The sequence below is a fragment of the Ambystoma mexicanum genome, chromosome 11 (assembly GCF_040938575.1).
Source record: "Ambystoma mexicanum isolate Mex_15411 chromosome 11, UKY_AmexF1_1, whole genome shotgun sequence".
In the NCBI taxonomy this organism is placed as follows: Eukaryota; Metazoa; Chordata; class Amphibia; order Caudata; family Ambystomatidae; genus Ambystoma; species Ambystoma mexicanum.
In genome coordinates, this window is record NC_090934.1 from 655,784,074 (window position 1) to 655,801,046 (window position 16,973).

Below are 16,973 nucleotides of genomic sequence, written 5' to 3' on the forward strand. Positions count from 1 at the left end.
CATGTAAACCAAAGGGAAGCACTTTGAATTGAAACCAGCCTTTGGGTGTAGAAAAGGCAGTATTTTCCCTGTATGCTGGATTTAATGGACCTTGCCATACCAATTTGTCTTTAGCTGAACCCAAATATTTGATTAGGTCATCAATCCATGGCATAGGGTAATTGTCAAATATGGAGATCGAATTCAATTTCCTAAAATCTATACAGAAACCCCAGGATTGGTCGGGTTTTGCAACCAGGACAATAGCGGAGGTCCAGGCACTCACATCGGGCTTAATGAAATCCGTCTTGAGCATCTCCTCCATCTCCTCAATTATTGTTCTCCATGCCTCTAGGATTCTTTAGGGTTTTAGGTTGATAGTCTCCCCAGCTGGTGTTCGGATATAATGGCAGATATTTTTGACTCTACCGGGTTGCTACAAAAATACTTTGGGGAATTGGAATTGTAGGTCAGTAAGATCGTACTGCTGGGATTGAGGTAATGACTTGGAAAATTAAGATATTTTCATTTTCTGAGTCAGTAAGAAGTGCTGGCATAGAGACTGTGGTTCTCTTGCTAGGTTCCACCGTCCACACTTTGAGTAGGCTAACATGGTAGATTTGAGTTTTGTACTATCTATTTGGCTGAGATATTAGGTCAGTCAAGGGACACTTTTTTCTAGTATTTCATGGGGTCCATACCATTTGGTGATCATATTATTTTCACATTAGGGGAGTAGAACTAATACTAACTGACCCACAGAAAAAGATATGGTCACTGTGTTTTTGTTATAGACTACCTTCTGATGTTCTTGAGCTTGGCCTATGTGTTTTCTCACAATTTCTCCAACAGCCGCCATTTGAGTTGGACGTTTTTGGGCAGTTTGGGAAATTGGTAAAATGGTGTCCTCTCTCTCCTCCCATGTCTCATTTAGAATATCTACAATGTCCTGATGTTCTCTCCTATAAAGGAGCTCAAAAGGGGAATATTGCAGGGAGACCTGAGGGGTCTTCCGGACTGAAAATAAAGCCCAGGGTGTCATGACATTCCAATTCCTCCATTTAGTTTCAACCAGTTTGTGCAATATTGGTTTTAACATCTGATTGAACCCTTCGACCAAACTGTCTGTCTGGGGATGATAAACTTATATTCTTTTGAGTTGTAGCAACTCCTTTACCTCTTGCATTAACTGGGACATAAACATGGTGTCATGGTCGGTAAGGATCTCCTTTGGGAACCCCACTGTAGAGAGAAAGATCAACAGATGTTTTAGAATCTTTTGGGTGGTGTTATTGCAAAGGGGAAATGCCTTGGGATATCAGGTGGCATAATCTATAATCACTAGAATTCATTTGTTTCCCAATGTGGATGTTTTGAGCGCCCCACTATGTCCATCGTTATTCTAGAGAACGACACCTCTATAATAGGCAAGGGTTGTAAGGGCGCTATCAGGACTGGAATTTCTGTAGTCTTTTGGCAGATGTTTCAAGCCAAAATTATCTTAACGTTAGTGATATTTCCGGCCCAGGAGAATCTAGGAATTAGCTGATTCAGAGTTTTTTCCACCTGTTAATGAGTGGTCATCAGATATGAGTGTGTCAGCTATAATATGATTCCTCAATGGCCTGGAGGAACCATTAACTGTTTTAGGGTTGAGCCACCTCTCTCAATATCTCCCCAATATCACAACCCTTTTTCATGAAGAAAAAAGGCCTAGCCTGGCTGCACCCAGTCTCTTCGGTGGTTACCCTACCAAAAGCCTCTGTAAAGGCTGGGTCATTTCTTTGGCAAAAGTCAAATCAGGAAGGGGTGTGACCTTTTCGACCACTTCTCAACATACTTCTTTTATGGGGAGGACGACTCCTCCAAAACCCCTTGTGCCCCTCTTTGTCTCTCTCTTAATTCCTCTACCTCTTGGGGTATCCCAAACAAGCTACATTCTAGGATCTCTTGGGCTATTTTCTCTCCTTCTTTGGCTGTGTAAGGGTTATTTCAATGGTTATGGAGTAGGACTTTTATATCTCTCCTGAAGTCAGGATCTATCACCGCAGCCATAACATCTAAGCCATATCTCCATATGAGTCCTGATTTTGAGGCTAGTCTGATATAGGTACCCGAGGGTGGGGAGAGGGAGAGTGTGAGTTGCATGGGAATCAACCGTCTCTCATTTGCAGAAATTAAAATGTCCTGGGTGCTCTGTAAACCAAAGTCTATGCATTACTTAGTAGCTACAGCAGGGGCCTCATCCATTGGGTTTAAATGTGTAAATAGCACAGGTCCCCACCTTTTATCAGTTGGGTGGCCTCCCACTTCTGACACCATATGTTGTGTGTCGGAAGAAGGAGTAGGACGCATTAAGGACTTTTTTATTGAAATTTTAGATAAAAAGACCTATCTTAAGGGATCACCCTACCTATCTAAATCAACTAAAACTGCTCACCTGTCATCATGAAGTGCAAAAAGTAACTGTCCTCCATCCCAAACCTAACTCTACCTGACCGTAAGACTGACGAGAATAACACAAAAGGGGCCAAAATAATGTCTCGTTTCTTTTGGTAGTTTCTCTTTTTGCCTTCCTTCCAGTGTCTTTCGCTTTCATTCGGTATTTTATATCCTGGGGTTATTAATACACACATTTCTTTGTTTAGAATATGTCCTTCCTTCAGTTATCTTCCCTAATAGTCTCTGAAGACTTCCTGTAGCTCATCCCATATTCTTTTGGGTTTTGCAGATTATTTAAAGCCATCTTTATGACAATTTTTCTTGGAATACTTTCTCACCCTTGTGTCTTTTATCTTATAGTGTTTATATTCTTGAGGGTTAATCATCCCTGGGTTTTGTATAACTTTAAGGCAACTATGGGTTCCCCTCTCCTCTGTTCTTTGTAATGGATTGCATCTTTTCTGATTCTGTTCCTTTAACAGTCTCTTTCACAACATTTGGGCGGTCTCCTCTCCTCTCCTTAAGGCTCTGTACCAGGGTGTTTCTCCCTTACTCCCAGGGTATTTGCTTCCACTTTATAAGTTTTCGATTCAGCATTATTCGTCATATATTGTATTGACTTCATCTAATTCTGCTTGTCTAATGTTTTACTTTTATACTTTTGATTGTGCAAAGTTTCTCTCTTACTCATATGTTGCCCCTGTGGCCTCCCATGTTTCCCGTTCTCCCCGGTACCTCTACTGATGTAGGGGAACCTTGCTGGGCTCAAGGCGCATTCAGGTCTTCTGTTTCCCAACTCCTCTTTTCTGTGTCTGGTCTCATCTACATCACGTTCTCAGCTCCTCAGCAGTGAGATGCCATCTACGGTAGCAGGTAGCTTGCAGCACTCCCTCCTCGTATGGTCTCAGCATTGTTAGTTAAACCAGTCAGTGACAGGCCTTACCTTAGACGCTTTATGGGGCTTGGGATCAAAGAGGTAAGGCCTGCCCCTCCCCCAAGTACTCACTCTGCCACCTAAAATGAAGCACAAGAAGGAGGAAATGGCTATCCTGAGACAGCAAGTCTAATAACGAGGAAAAACCCAATACTGTGGAAAACCCTTGTGGTGGGTATGGTGGTATAATAAGTACTGACGTCCACAGAATCTCTTGGCAAGGATGACTGTAGCCGAGGGGCTCTAGGCAGGACTGATAGGATTTCAAGGAAAGTAACACATGTCCCAAAAAGCTCTGACACTCCTTTGAGCATTGTTTCCCAGGAATAGCAGAACACAGGTAAAGCAGTGAGGAAACAGAGAAGGGAGAGCTGCAGAGTGCGGGTAAATGTTCGGACAAGAGATCAGCAGGTAAGCTAAAAAAGGTAGAGATTCAGAAAGGGGAGTCAGTGCCAGAAAGGAAAACAGCACTGTGCAAGTCAGAAAGAACCTGAATTTGGACGCAAGGCTTACCGGTGACTTCTGTGCTTTATGGTGGTTTCGGTCTTTCATGTCTCTGCGGTATCTGACGTCACTGCGTCATGACGTAGATATTGCGGGCGCTATCTTCGATGTGGCAGGAAGCCTTTCTGAAAAAGCTTTATAAGTGTCGTCTGAAATTAATGAGATGAATAGCAGTGCACTCTTGTCGGGAAACATCCCTTAGTAATTAAAGAAAGGGTACTCAATCAACTTATACATTAACAGAGAAAGGTTGTTGTTAGTTTTAATTACCACATTATTTGTAAGGTAAAACATAAAAGTTGTGATCACATAACTCTTATTGAATAAAGTAATGTAATCTGAATTAACAAGTCAAAAATTAATATGTATCATAATTTGAACAGTATGACAATTCATTTGGTCATTAAAATTAAAAAGAAATTAATGAATGGTATGAGTTTATTTCAGAAAACTCCCAATGTTGATTGTCTACAAAATGGAGAAACATGTTGTAGTGGAGGTTTCCTATCACTACACGTTTCAGAAGTAAATCTCTTCTTTAAATGATGAGAACTCAAAGCCTTCCTAAAAAATAAAAAAAATAAAATCTAATTACTCATAGATGGGCAGTTATTGTGAACATAAGTAATAACTTTGCTAAAATGCAGTTAAAATAGAGAAAGAAAACCAACCTGATATTTCTGTAGAGTGTGGCTCACACCATTATGGTGTGTGTTGGATGTCACTGTGACCAGCAAGAGTCTTTCTTCAAACTGGCAAGGTGTCATGGAGTCCCTATAAGTGTGGGCTCAGTTCAGTGACTGAAGTTAATAATACTGTATGCGGTACGCATCTTACAATGTGGAAGTAAGGGATGTTAACTTTTAACTATGCTCATTGGCATCCAAGTGTGTTATTGCTGTTCACTTTCTTCCCACATGCTGTAACTGTAAAGTAAACAACAGAGTCCTCTAATTAGTCAGTGGGCCTCATTAGGACCATGGCGGTGACGGTATGAACGGTGCCGGTAAGGCACCAGCGCCGTTCATACCGTCCCACTGCATTACGAGTTCTGCTCGCGGGTTCCTGACAGCCCGCCAGGTCTTACCTGGAGGGCTGTGCGGCACCCGTGAGCATAACTCAGAATTCGTCCGGCAACGTTATCAACGGTGCCAGCGCATCCATGCTCCCCACCCCCATTTTGCCCTATTGGGCAAAATGGGGATCGGGAGCCCGGCAATACCGCCACCCGTTTACCAGCCCATTCATCTCGTAATGGCCCAGTAATTGCCCAATTGCGGGAGGCGGTGCCGGTTGCGAGCATGGCGGTAGCCGTGCCTGCCATAAAGGCACGGCTACTGCCATGCTCGTAATGAGGCCCAGTGACTAGTCAGAAACTCTCACTGTAAAAATATATCCTGTTGGACTATGCTACTCCTTCTAGTTCTTACCTGTTTACTAATGTTGAAGTGTTTTAAAAGCAAAACGCAGGTGGGGACAGCAGAGAAAACGCAGCCTGCCATCCAGCTTTCGCTTTAAAATAAGTGCAATCTCGTGACATGTGGGCACGCTGCATTGTGTGGCCCTAGTCACATGATTGCATTGTTAAGCGTGTCTAGAGGTTGAGTGAAAAAAATATAATTAAAAGTGGCCATCGTTGATAAGCTGTGCGAGTGATTGCAATACCATGTTAGTAATTTCCAGAAGCTCTTTTGGCTATAATTTAAAAAAACTGCACAAATTTGGTACGTCGGTGTACAGTTGACATCATTTTGATTTAAGAGTAGACAAGGACATCATTCTAAATAGGTGCACAAAACATAATTGTCTCAAGTGTGTTCTAACTAAAAGAGCAGAATTCAACTTGTCTGCTGTTATAAGAGTTGTACACAAAACCATAATCACTGGTACATAATTTCAAAGCCTATATAGTTTCATGGAGTTAAACATAAGGCAAGTGAAGTAATCATATTCAAGTCAAAATAATGCTAACCATGGTCTGCAGACAATCATCTTGATTTAAAAGGTCTATTGTTTCAAATAGTTGAACATGATATAGTGAAATATATGAACCGTTATGATCTGTTTGTTCAAATTGTCAGACATGGTACAATACAAGTGCATGGACCAATAGTACAAACTTCACCTGGTGTTAGACATTTTTTTCAATCAAATGGTTCTGCAAAGAAAGACTGATGGCAGGAAATGTATTGTCAGTAAATGATATAACTAAAGAAAACAAGCCAAGTCATACTCTGTATTCATCCCTCTGGGGGATAATATGTTTAAGAGCTCAATGCACACTATTTCTTTCTGGAGTAGCATCCTCACTAAGTCTCCTCCGTGAACCAGAACAGCCGACTCAGCCCTTTAAGACGAGGTAGCAATACTTTGAGATGAATGGGGATGCAGAAGATACTCAAACATCAATAATCAATATGACTCAGGAAGCTGGCAAAGTTGACTGTTTTAATATCAATTATCTAAAATAGGGAGTACAACTGACATCAATGGACGTCTCATAGCATGGTTTCTCGATGCATTTCATAAAAAACATTCTTTTTGTAGAAAAAACTCATCATTGATGACGTTAACCTATGTATTTGCTGACGTCAGCCTACGTGGCAAACTACAAAAACCTATTTGCAAATGTGATAGGCTTAAAGGGAACATCTAAGTATACATTCCATACTAGTCTAAAAAATTATAGGCTCTTCAACATCAGATGGGAGTACTAAGCCGATTCCCCAAACAAGTCACTATGAACGTCACTAAATACATGACATCCCATTGGTTACACAAGCTATAGGGCTCTTAATTACGCAGCCCTCTATACTTGGTTGGCACTCTTGCATCCATCAGTACTTTTGCACCCGCGTTAGCAGCACGCAGGCTGGACTTCCAGATGCTGGTGAGCTGGTCATTACCATAGCCTCTCACCAATTAGCACATCATCTGTCATCTCAGTGGTCTGCATGTCAATTAAGGCTTTGAACTTGGCCTTGGAAATGTTCCTTGCTGTGGAGAATTTAGGGAGGTAGAGACACGCTCTGCCTCCCTGCATAGGTGTGGTTTGTCATGGTTGTCCAGTTCCATCCCTTCACGTGACTGAAGACCACAAATTTGAGCTCTGGTGCATTTAAAATACTATTATTTAATGAACCTCTGACGTCTTCCTTGTTTTTGTTAATGCCTTCTGAACAGGAGTTTCATTCTTTCACACTACTGCAACTAATGTCTGCTCATCCCAGTCCGATAGGACCTTGGCTTCTTGGGGCTGATCCAGCCTCGCCCTTTTGAGATTCACTTTTATAATTCAATTACTTTTCAACTGCGACACAGTGGAAAAGAGACCTTCCTATTCTGGTCCAGCTCTGCTATAACACGTAGTGGAAGCATCCATTCGTTACTTACTCCTATATATGTATACGTTGGAGCTTGCTGCAATCCATTCACTAATACTTCGTCTGCTTGCATTTCTTTGCATCTTTACACATGTAAAATGGCTTGATATCTTCATCGTTCCTGTAGAATAAGCCTCTTCATTTTGAGCCTGAGATGTCACGTATCTTTGATATTCTCTTGATGCCATATAGACTCTCTTTACTTTCTTGTTTCTGCATCTCTTCTAGGTGCCTCAGTATTACTTTGCATGACATCACTAGTCTGCTCTTTTGCTCTTTTTTCATACTTTTTCGGGGATTTCATTCAAAAGGCCATCATACTGTCTTGTATGCAGGTATGGCTTTCTCAATGGGAACCTTGCTTCCAGGATTCTCCTTGGTATCAGTATTTCACTGGTACTGCATGTGTCTCACACTCTGGTTTACAACGTATAGGAAATATGGGTGAGATCCTTGAGATAGGTGTACATTGCTTCTTCTCTACACTCCCCCCTCTGGGCGATTCATCGACCACTCTCCCATCATCCTTCACATCTAGACATCCTCGTTTGAAGAAATGCTTCTTTGGGACCCAAATCTTTATTACTCCTTTCAGGCATCCAGCTGATTTGACATGCTCATCCTTGTTCCAGGTCATGAGCATGCACTGTGCACTTGGACTGTAATAGATCAATTTCCCTCATACTTCTTATGGTTCCTTGCGTAAAGTAAATTCGTTCCCTCAGGTGCATGGATGCTTGCTCTCACAAAATCTCTGATTTCTTCCTTTGTCAGCTCCTTGGTCTTCCATCCTAACTCAACATCAATCAAGATCTTCATCCCTATGGCTTTCTTTGCAGTCTTTTTGCATTGTGAGATTATGATCCTAATCACAAAAAATCCAAACAATACCATCACTAACAGGGCTCCAAAGAATGTGAACATATCTGCCCTCCATTGTGGAACCCAAGAAAACAGGGATCCAAACCAGCTATCATCAGCAAAGTTTTCCACTTCGTCCACCATTTGGACGTGCAGCTTCATCAGCATCTCTATGGCCTCTGTCAAGGTGCCATTCTCGTTATCATGAGAAGGTATAAACGTGCAACATGATTCTCCAATTTTTGCACAAACACCTCCATCCATAGCTGTGAGGTCCAGGGGGTGTCTATTATCAGTCAAATGGCTCTCAGTTCTTCTCTGATAACATTGAATCCCTTTATTGTAGTGTTGATTGTCTGCAACAACTTTCATCTGGTGATCTGCAGCCATTTAGTATTTGCTGCAGTCTGGATCCTTGGCATAAAGATCATCATAAATATCAATAAAGTCTGGCTGAACAACCTGTGCCCATATGGAATGGCATCAAAAGCTTCTATTGTTTTGGCTGAGAAATATTTCTCTCTCTTCATTCTACTGATCAGCTCCACAGATCTCTTCTTCCTCAGGTGAGCGTCTGCTTTAGGAAATCTTCCAATGTCCAAGTGATATTTAGGAATTACCAATGCTGGAACGTGAACATTTACTATCGTCCTCCCCAGTCCTTGGGCAGCTTCATGTAAGCTCAGGATCTGCACACCCAGTAGTGTTCCATGATCACTGCTGTTCCAATGTTCATTCATGGTACATCAAAGATTTGACCACAATCATGGTTTTCGCTGAATTTTCTTGCGCCATTGTTCTGAAGCACAGCTTTGCACTTTCCAAAGACACTATCTGCAAAGGTCCTCCTTTACCTTTCACCCATGTCAGTAGTTTAGCAAGTTTTGTCCATAGAGGCTTGCATCCATTCTGCACTTTGTCAATGGTTGGCTGATGGAAAACAATGACTACCCAGGCTCTGAAGATAACCACTCCTTCTTCCCATCCATTTGGTGAAAGCACTGATCCCCAAATGTACATCTGGCCTCTGTTCTTCCATCTGCAAATTTCTTATGCAGACTTTCCTGGACTTTCAAGTCTCCTGTTTACTTCCCATCTGATTCCAGCTCCTTTTACTCCAGGCTTTTCGTATCTGACCACTTGATTCTTATTATGAGCTCTTATTCTTGTCTTTGTGTCTTGGAAATTATCATCTTCTCCTGGATGTGTCCATTCACTTGCCCATTTGAGATAGGCTGCTTGGCCCATGAACTGACCTCTTGTACGGCAGAGTGCTATGTGTGATAGACAATGTGCTTTCTGGTCGTCTATTTCAATAGCTATGAAGATCTTCGACTTCCCCATGCTATAAGGCATCAGTGCACATACAAAGCATTCCTCCTTTGAGGTCCTCCTTTCTACGTATTTCATATGCTGATACCATATGTTATTACCCAAGTGTGATGTACTATCCAGGTAATCATTCAACTCATGATCACCCTCTCTAGCACTTCTCTTAGGTCTCATTCTTTTCTTATGGGTTTCTATAATCATCTCATGAAATATGTCAGCATAACTCCTTCTTAATGGACCGATTACAGAAACATTTGTCAGTGGACTGTTTTTACATGTGCTACCTGTGTAGGAGAAAGTTCCAGAAGCCACATCCTATTAACATAATATGAAGGCATCAACGACTCCTGTATCATCTCCATATGTGACCTTCCCCCAAAAGGAAGCCTAGATTTATCTATCACAGGGCTAGGTGCCTTTGACTGTGCCTTTAGAGTAGGGACAATTGCATAATGGTTGGCTGTCTGGTAGTTGCCACATCTGTACCCTCCTTCTGCATAGGAAGGTACACAGGGATTCTTTCTTTATTTGGATCCAAATAGTAAGGAGTACGTACTGTAAGAGAAATAAGGATCACAATACACAAGATGCATGTGTAAATAACATATAGATAGGCCCACTTCATGCAGCAGTAGCTCCTTGCTCGTCGTGGTGGCCTCTCATTGTTAGCAACATTATTGTTGCTGTCTATATTACCCATTCTTAATCTTTTTTAAGGAAGGAAAAAGAGAACTTTATTTGGGTATTATATACAATACTCTGGCAATATCTAAATCTTCTCCACAAGTTCTTCAAACAGCTAGCTGATCTCAGGATGATTAACAGTGTTCCTGATGTACAGATAAAATGTATCCTTTCGCCAAACAAAATGTGGATGTGTTTCCAGCATTAAGTAGAAGACTACAGATAGTAGACCTTGCATCTCTTCCCTCGAAAGTCTCATTCAGAACGTTCTCAATGTTTGCTCCAAATATAGATTGACTTGTTCAATTATGTCGCGTAGCAATTCGTTAAGGGCCACTGTATTCCTCGGGTCTCTCAAGAAAGTGCGAACATCAGTTTGTCTTCCAACAAGATGTGGGCATTCTTCAATCAGATAGTAGAAAACCAACCCTAATAGTCTCTGAGCATTATCATCAGAGAGGGGCATTTTTGTTTTCTCCACTGTACTCAGGATGTTGGAGAACTTGCTCTATTATGGCTGCGAGCAATCTCTTCACAATTGGGCAATCCTTAGGATCTTGCAGGAACAGTTGAATGCTAGTAGTTCTCCCCACAAGTGCAGGATATGCATGAAGAAACTTTAAGAATGATCCGACAAATGTGGCCATTAGATACTACCATGATGCCTCCGAAAAGAAACTCAGTGAGAACGGAATCAGGGAACTGTTCCCTTTTCTGGTCATCAAAATGGAACTCCAGATCTGGCATCGTTCCTTCTCAATCAAGATTTAATAGTGTCTCAGTCCAATGTTAGCAAGCTCCTGTGGGTTAAGAAAAAATTGTTTTCTATCACTCCTTTTTAGCAGCTTAAAAGCCGGTCCCGAAACAAGCCATTCTCCAAAGTATTCTTTATCTGTTTATTTGACAGTCTCTGCGTCCTTCTTCCTCGTCATGCATCTGATCTGCATGTGCTGCGGTTCTTCCCCGATGCTTGCTTTCGATTGGGGTGAGGGTGAAGGGGGTTCTCCAGTTTAGATCTTTACGTCTCCAAGAAATATCCACGCATGTTTTCCTAGCACTTTCACTGCTGACAGCGGTATGTCCTAAACAAAAAACAGGCAGTTAAATCTTGGCTCGTGCCATTTACGTGAAAAGTTCCTGATTAGGATCTCACACTGGGGAAAAGTTTTGGAAGACGTAGTTTTCAAATCCGGTTGTTGTATGGTCTCCATCTGTGTTCCAAGCCCCACACCCTTTCCGCTTGAGCTGATCTGAAATGACAGAGATACTTGTAGTCCTGCATGTTAAGTAGGCATGCAAATTCTTTCCCAACAATTCTGCTGTCGTCTGGGCACCACTTCTAGTTCTAGATGGAGGTGTGAGGGGTGTCCACATCCGTCTCCCTGTCACTATTTCATGGGATGTAAAATGGTGATCAGATCCTGGTTGATTTCTCAATGAATAAAATGCCAGTGGTAGACAATGCAACCATCCTTTCTTCAAGGTAAGCTTGGCTATTCTTTCATTAAGCAAGCTGTTGAGTCTCTCACAGATCCTGACCGCTTGCAGGTGATAAGCCAATGAAAACTTATGCTTTATACTGAGCAACAAGTCTATCTGTTCAAAGACTTCATTAACAAAATGGGGGACATTATTTGATCTTAATACTTCACATATTCCCCATCTAGGGAACACTTCTTATACAAAAAATGTCTCTGCACAGGTGGAATCTGGATGTGTGCATGGACCAGCTTCAATCCACCTTAAAAAGGGACATACTACAACTATCATATATCTGTTTCCTTTACAGACTTGTAGCATATCAACATAGTCAAGGGGCCTCATTACAACCCTGGCGTTAAGGGGTTAACGGCGCCATAAAAGGCTGCAGCGTCGTTAAACCCTTAACGCCAGATTCACACTTTAACACCTGCTTTTTGCAGGCGTTAAAGTCCATCCCGCTAAGGACCTTGGTGCTAATTACGGCACCGTAATTTACAGTGCCGTAATTAGCGCCTTCCCCATTCCCATTGAGCCCTATGGGCCAAAAATGGGAATGGGGAAGGGGCCATGGTGAATGGGGATTTACCGCCCCGCCAACCTTGGAATGGGCCGGTAAATCCGCCATCCAACATGGCGGAATCCGGCATGGACCATGGTGCTAATAGCACCATGGTCCAACGCCAGGGTTGTAATGAGGCCCAATGTGTACATGCTAAAAAGGACCATTAGGTCTCAGGATGACTCCTCTAACTGTACGCAGCGTGTGCCCAGCAGTAAATGTTTGACATACAATACAGTTTACTACATACAATGCAACGTGTTCTACCAAATTCGGGACAAACCATTCCTCTGCAATGGTTGCTGCAAGACTTTCTCTACTGATATGCACAGGGTAGTGCAGCAGTTCTAACGCCACTCTTAATAAGGCTACAGATATCACCGGTTTACCAGTGCTTTCCTGTCACCACAATGATTCGCAGGGAGTTAAAGAACACCCCTCCGTGTCCACAGATCTTCCTCCTCCTGCAGCGCTTCCCCTTGTATTTCCATCAACTGAGCCTTAGATAAGTTATTAAAGCTCTCATGCACACTCATCATTACCACCATGCTTTCATTCACATCAGGTTTATCAAATGTCATAATAATTTCTGAACATGCAACACGTTTCACTTCCTCGTCTGCAGCTTGATTTCCACGTAAGATAAAATCTTCTCCTTTAGTGTGAGCTACACATGTAACTACTGCGATGGCTACTGGGAGTTGTAGTGCTCTAATAAGTCTGTCCAATAAGGCAGCATGTTGCACTGGATTGCCGTCAGGTCGGAGGTAGCCCCTCCTTTTCCAACGTACTAGCCATGCATGTACCGTCGACATCACATAGGTGGAGTCACTGTACACGGTTACTTCCTGGTCTGCGTTTTTCTCGGGCGTGACAATCAGTGCCACTAGCTCTGCAGCCTGTGCTGAAAAGTGAGATGGTAGTCGTGCACTTATCAATACTTCAAACTCTCCATTGGCTATGTGCTTTACCACAGCGGCACCTGTATATCTCTGTCCATTATTCTGATCAATTCTAGAAGAACCGTTAATGAAGGGAAACTCCCCAGCTGCCAAAGCATTTTCTTTTACCCTCAGGATCTCATCATAGTATTCCTCATAGTTTGAGCAATCATGTGTATGCTCGTCTTCCACCAGTGGTTCTGCTATAAACATGGCAGGGTTCACTATTCTGTATCTGACTATTTTGATCACTGGATTCGATATGACTACCTCGTAGGCAGAAGCCCTTTGAGAAGTCAATGTACCCTTAGGCAAACAAAGCATGTTCAACAAATAAAGTCATTGAACATCCCATTACTAAGCTAGAAGCCTTCTCAATGACGAACGTGGCAGCTGCCAAAGATTGTTTGCAGGGAAAATGACCCCGCATCACTGGGTCTAGAATCCCACTGTAATATGCTAGAGGTGTGTACCCCAACGTAGTCCTCTGTGTGAGTACTGCTGTCATGACTGTGCTATTTGTGTGTGAAAATAAGAAGAATTCCTCAGCATAATTGGGAATCCCCAAAACTGGAGCTGTGCAAATTGCCCATTCTCTCACGGAATTGCATAGTCCCAAAAATCTTTGAATGTGCTTTATCATATGTGGCTTTGCTGATTTTAAAATAGGCTCAGCTCTCTCAGGAGTAACTCTCTTTCCTTCATGTGAAATTAGCTGACCTATGTATTGCACTTCTTCGCAATACTGTAATTTATCCTTGTCTACTTTATGTCCTTTATCTGTGAGAATAATCATTAGCTGAACTGAGTCCTGTCTGCACTCTTCCTAAGAATAGCAGCTAGAAGACCTTTAATGTCTCCTATAGCTAACATGTTACCTCCTGTAATTTTCTCTAACTTGTGTATCCATTTCCCAGCACCGGAACTTAAACTCAGAAGTTTACACCTTAAATTGTCCTTATCCATCTGTGGCCATGGTATATATTGTGGTCTGGCTCATCCTTTTTTTAACAAAGGAAACTGTGATATCCAAAACTCATATTCGTCCCCCATCGTCTGTCTGTCCATAGCAGAGACAATGGTTCCACACCGCCTTCTTCCTGGTAGCGACCTTAGACTGCTTACATAAGGTGTTTAGTCCCCCCTCTCACTACGGGATCGCCCTCTAGATCAATCTAGCCACGCCAGAGATTCTGATGCCTGAGATTTGGGTAGGTCTAGATCTGACCATCTCACTTCTCTGTCTATCAGTGAACATCCTTAGGGACCACATGGGTCACCCCCCCCCACAAAAGGTTTCTCTATCCTTGTCGGACATATCCTGTCCCCAATTTGTATGGCTTCCCTCTTTTTAATCTTTATTCAGAGTTAATCTCTCTAAAGACAACTCTTTAGGCTCAAAACTACACGAGCCTCCCTCTTTATCGTATTACTGTGTGCTTTCGAGTCAATCATTTTTACCCTTCCCTTTTGATTCTTGCTTAGTCCTCATATCATAATATACTTTATCGATTCCATCCCCAATGCTTCTAGAGTCATACTCATCCTGTAGATTTGCTCTAGATGGACCTGGCATTGGTTCATGTGCCGGAAATAATTCTTCTATTTCCTAACATGCTACCACTAGATTCTTTTTCTACACGATCAATGTCACATTCTCTCTGACTTCTTTTACGTTTCATTTCTTCATCAAGCTCTCTTCGTTTCCTTGCTTCTTCTCTTACCCTTTCCTCCTCCTGTCTTTTCATATCTCTTCTCTCATTTGCCCTTTGTATTTCTTCATCTCTACGTCTTTGTATTCTTTTATCCCTTAATTTTTGTTCTTCCTCTCTCTTTCTTTATAGCCTTTCTGGTTCTTCAATTGACCTCTGTCTGTTGTCATATGTTCTTTGCTCTTCTGACCTTCCTTGTTTTTTTTCAGTTGTTCATCTTGATACAACTGTTCTCGTCTTTGTCTATCCTTCTTTCTTGCCTCATCTTCTTTCAATCGTTCCTCTCTGTCTCTATCTTTTTTGTCTCATTCGTCTCGATCTTCCTTTTGCCTTACTTCCTCAATGCTCTTTCCATCAAGTTTGAGCAAAATCTGATGACCCATCCATTCGTTCTGTATGAGCGCTACCTCATCAGCCTTATCTTTTTCTCCTTTCCATCTCTTTATTTCCCATCCTATATCCAAGAATGTACTTGGTCGATCACTTCTTTCGTTGTCCTGTCTCTCTCTGTCCCTCAGTACTTTAGAGATCACATCTCTTTCGGGAATCTACTCTGTACCCTCGTCTCTGCTATGTGCAGGTGACTCATATACCGGATTGCTGTACCCTGTCGCTGCCTTAAATTGTCTTAATGGGTACATTCCGTCAGCCTTTGTTCTATCACCTTTGACTTCAGGCGCGGCAGGGGGAGCAGAGGGCTCCACACCCCCCCTCTTTTCATTTGTTAAGTATGCAGTCCTCAGGAGTCAGCTCTTCTCTTTCCTCCTGGTACATTTTTCAGACCTCGAAGCTCACTAGCCTTTTATCTAACTAGTTTCCTGTGTATGCTGCACGTAAGTATGTCGTCATGTGCTGCAAAACTGCCGTTGATACTGATCCCCCTTGTGGCCATGGCATGAACATCTTTTCTGCCGTGCCTTTGACCCATTCCACACTGTACTGTTTAAGCTTGAGTGCGTGTTTTGGTAGCTTCTTGCATAGATGTCTAAGCGGAGTAATATCCTCCATGTTGACTCATCATACTTAACTGTCAATACTCACCTTTACACTTTGCACTTTTCAAAAATACATTTCAGGAAAATAATACGATATGAGTGTGCACCAATCGTCACAGCTCCAAACGCTTTATATCACGTTTTTACTTCAATCTATTTATTCACTAAACACCATCAATTCAACTAAACAAATAAATAATTAACTCTCAAATCTCGTGTTTTCTTTTTCACGTCTCTTACTTCGTCTATTATTTCTTCACCACATATATATTTATACAACACATAAAACAAGCAAACTGGCGTCCTCGACTGGCCACATATATCTCAGTCTGCGATTCTCCAGACTTATCCTTACCCCTAAAACATACCCCGATTGCGATGTGAATTGTTCTCTTTGGACCGTCTTTAAACAAGTCTGTGGCCTATGTCATCCGCTAATGGGACTCTAGATACGACTCCTTCTGATACGTACTATGACGCAGGACACTGGGCTTACTCTAATGTGACGTTCCTCATCTCACATTTTCTCAATTGCTTGGGTCCTCTCCTCAAGTCAATTACTTAATAGCTCGATGCTCATCGACTCCAGTTGTTTACCTCAACCTCCCTCCATTACTCCTTTCCCCTTATCACTCTCTACATTCACAGCCCATTCACAATTTTGCCACCATACTGTTTTACTCACCATTTGCTTTTTCGACTTCTGACTCTAGGGATTGTCGCCTCTTCAACCAGACTCTTCAACTTTCCATCCACTCAGTTTCCTGTAGAAATCGGGAGGGGTGTTTGCCTGAAAACAAGAGACCTGTCTCACCTACGCGTGCAAGCCTTATTTTAAACTAATATCCGCTATCTACAGGGAGCTTCACGTCCTTTTAGCCGAATGGCAGAGGACATCCGATATTGCCTGGACCCCAAAGCATATTATGTCGACGGTTCTTTAACCATCATCTCTGCTATCACATGAACCGGGACAGCCGAACCAGCACTTTAAGACGAGATAGCAATACTTTGAGATGAATGGCGATGCAGAAGATACTCAAACATCAATAATCAAAATGACTCAGGAAGTTGGCAAAGTTGACTGTTTTAATATCAATTATCTAAAACAGGGAGTACAACTGACATCAATGGACGTCTCATAGCATGGTCTCTCGATGCATTT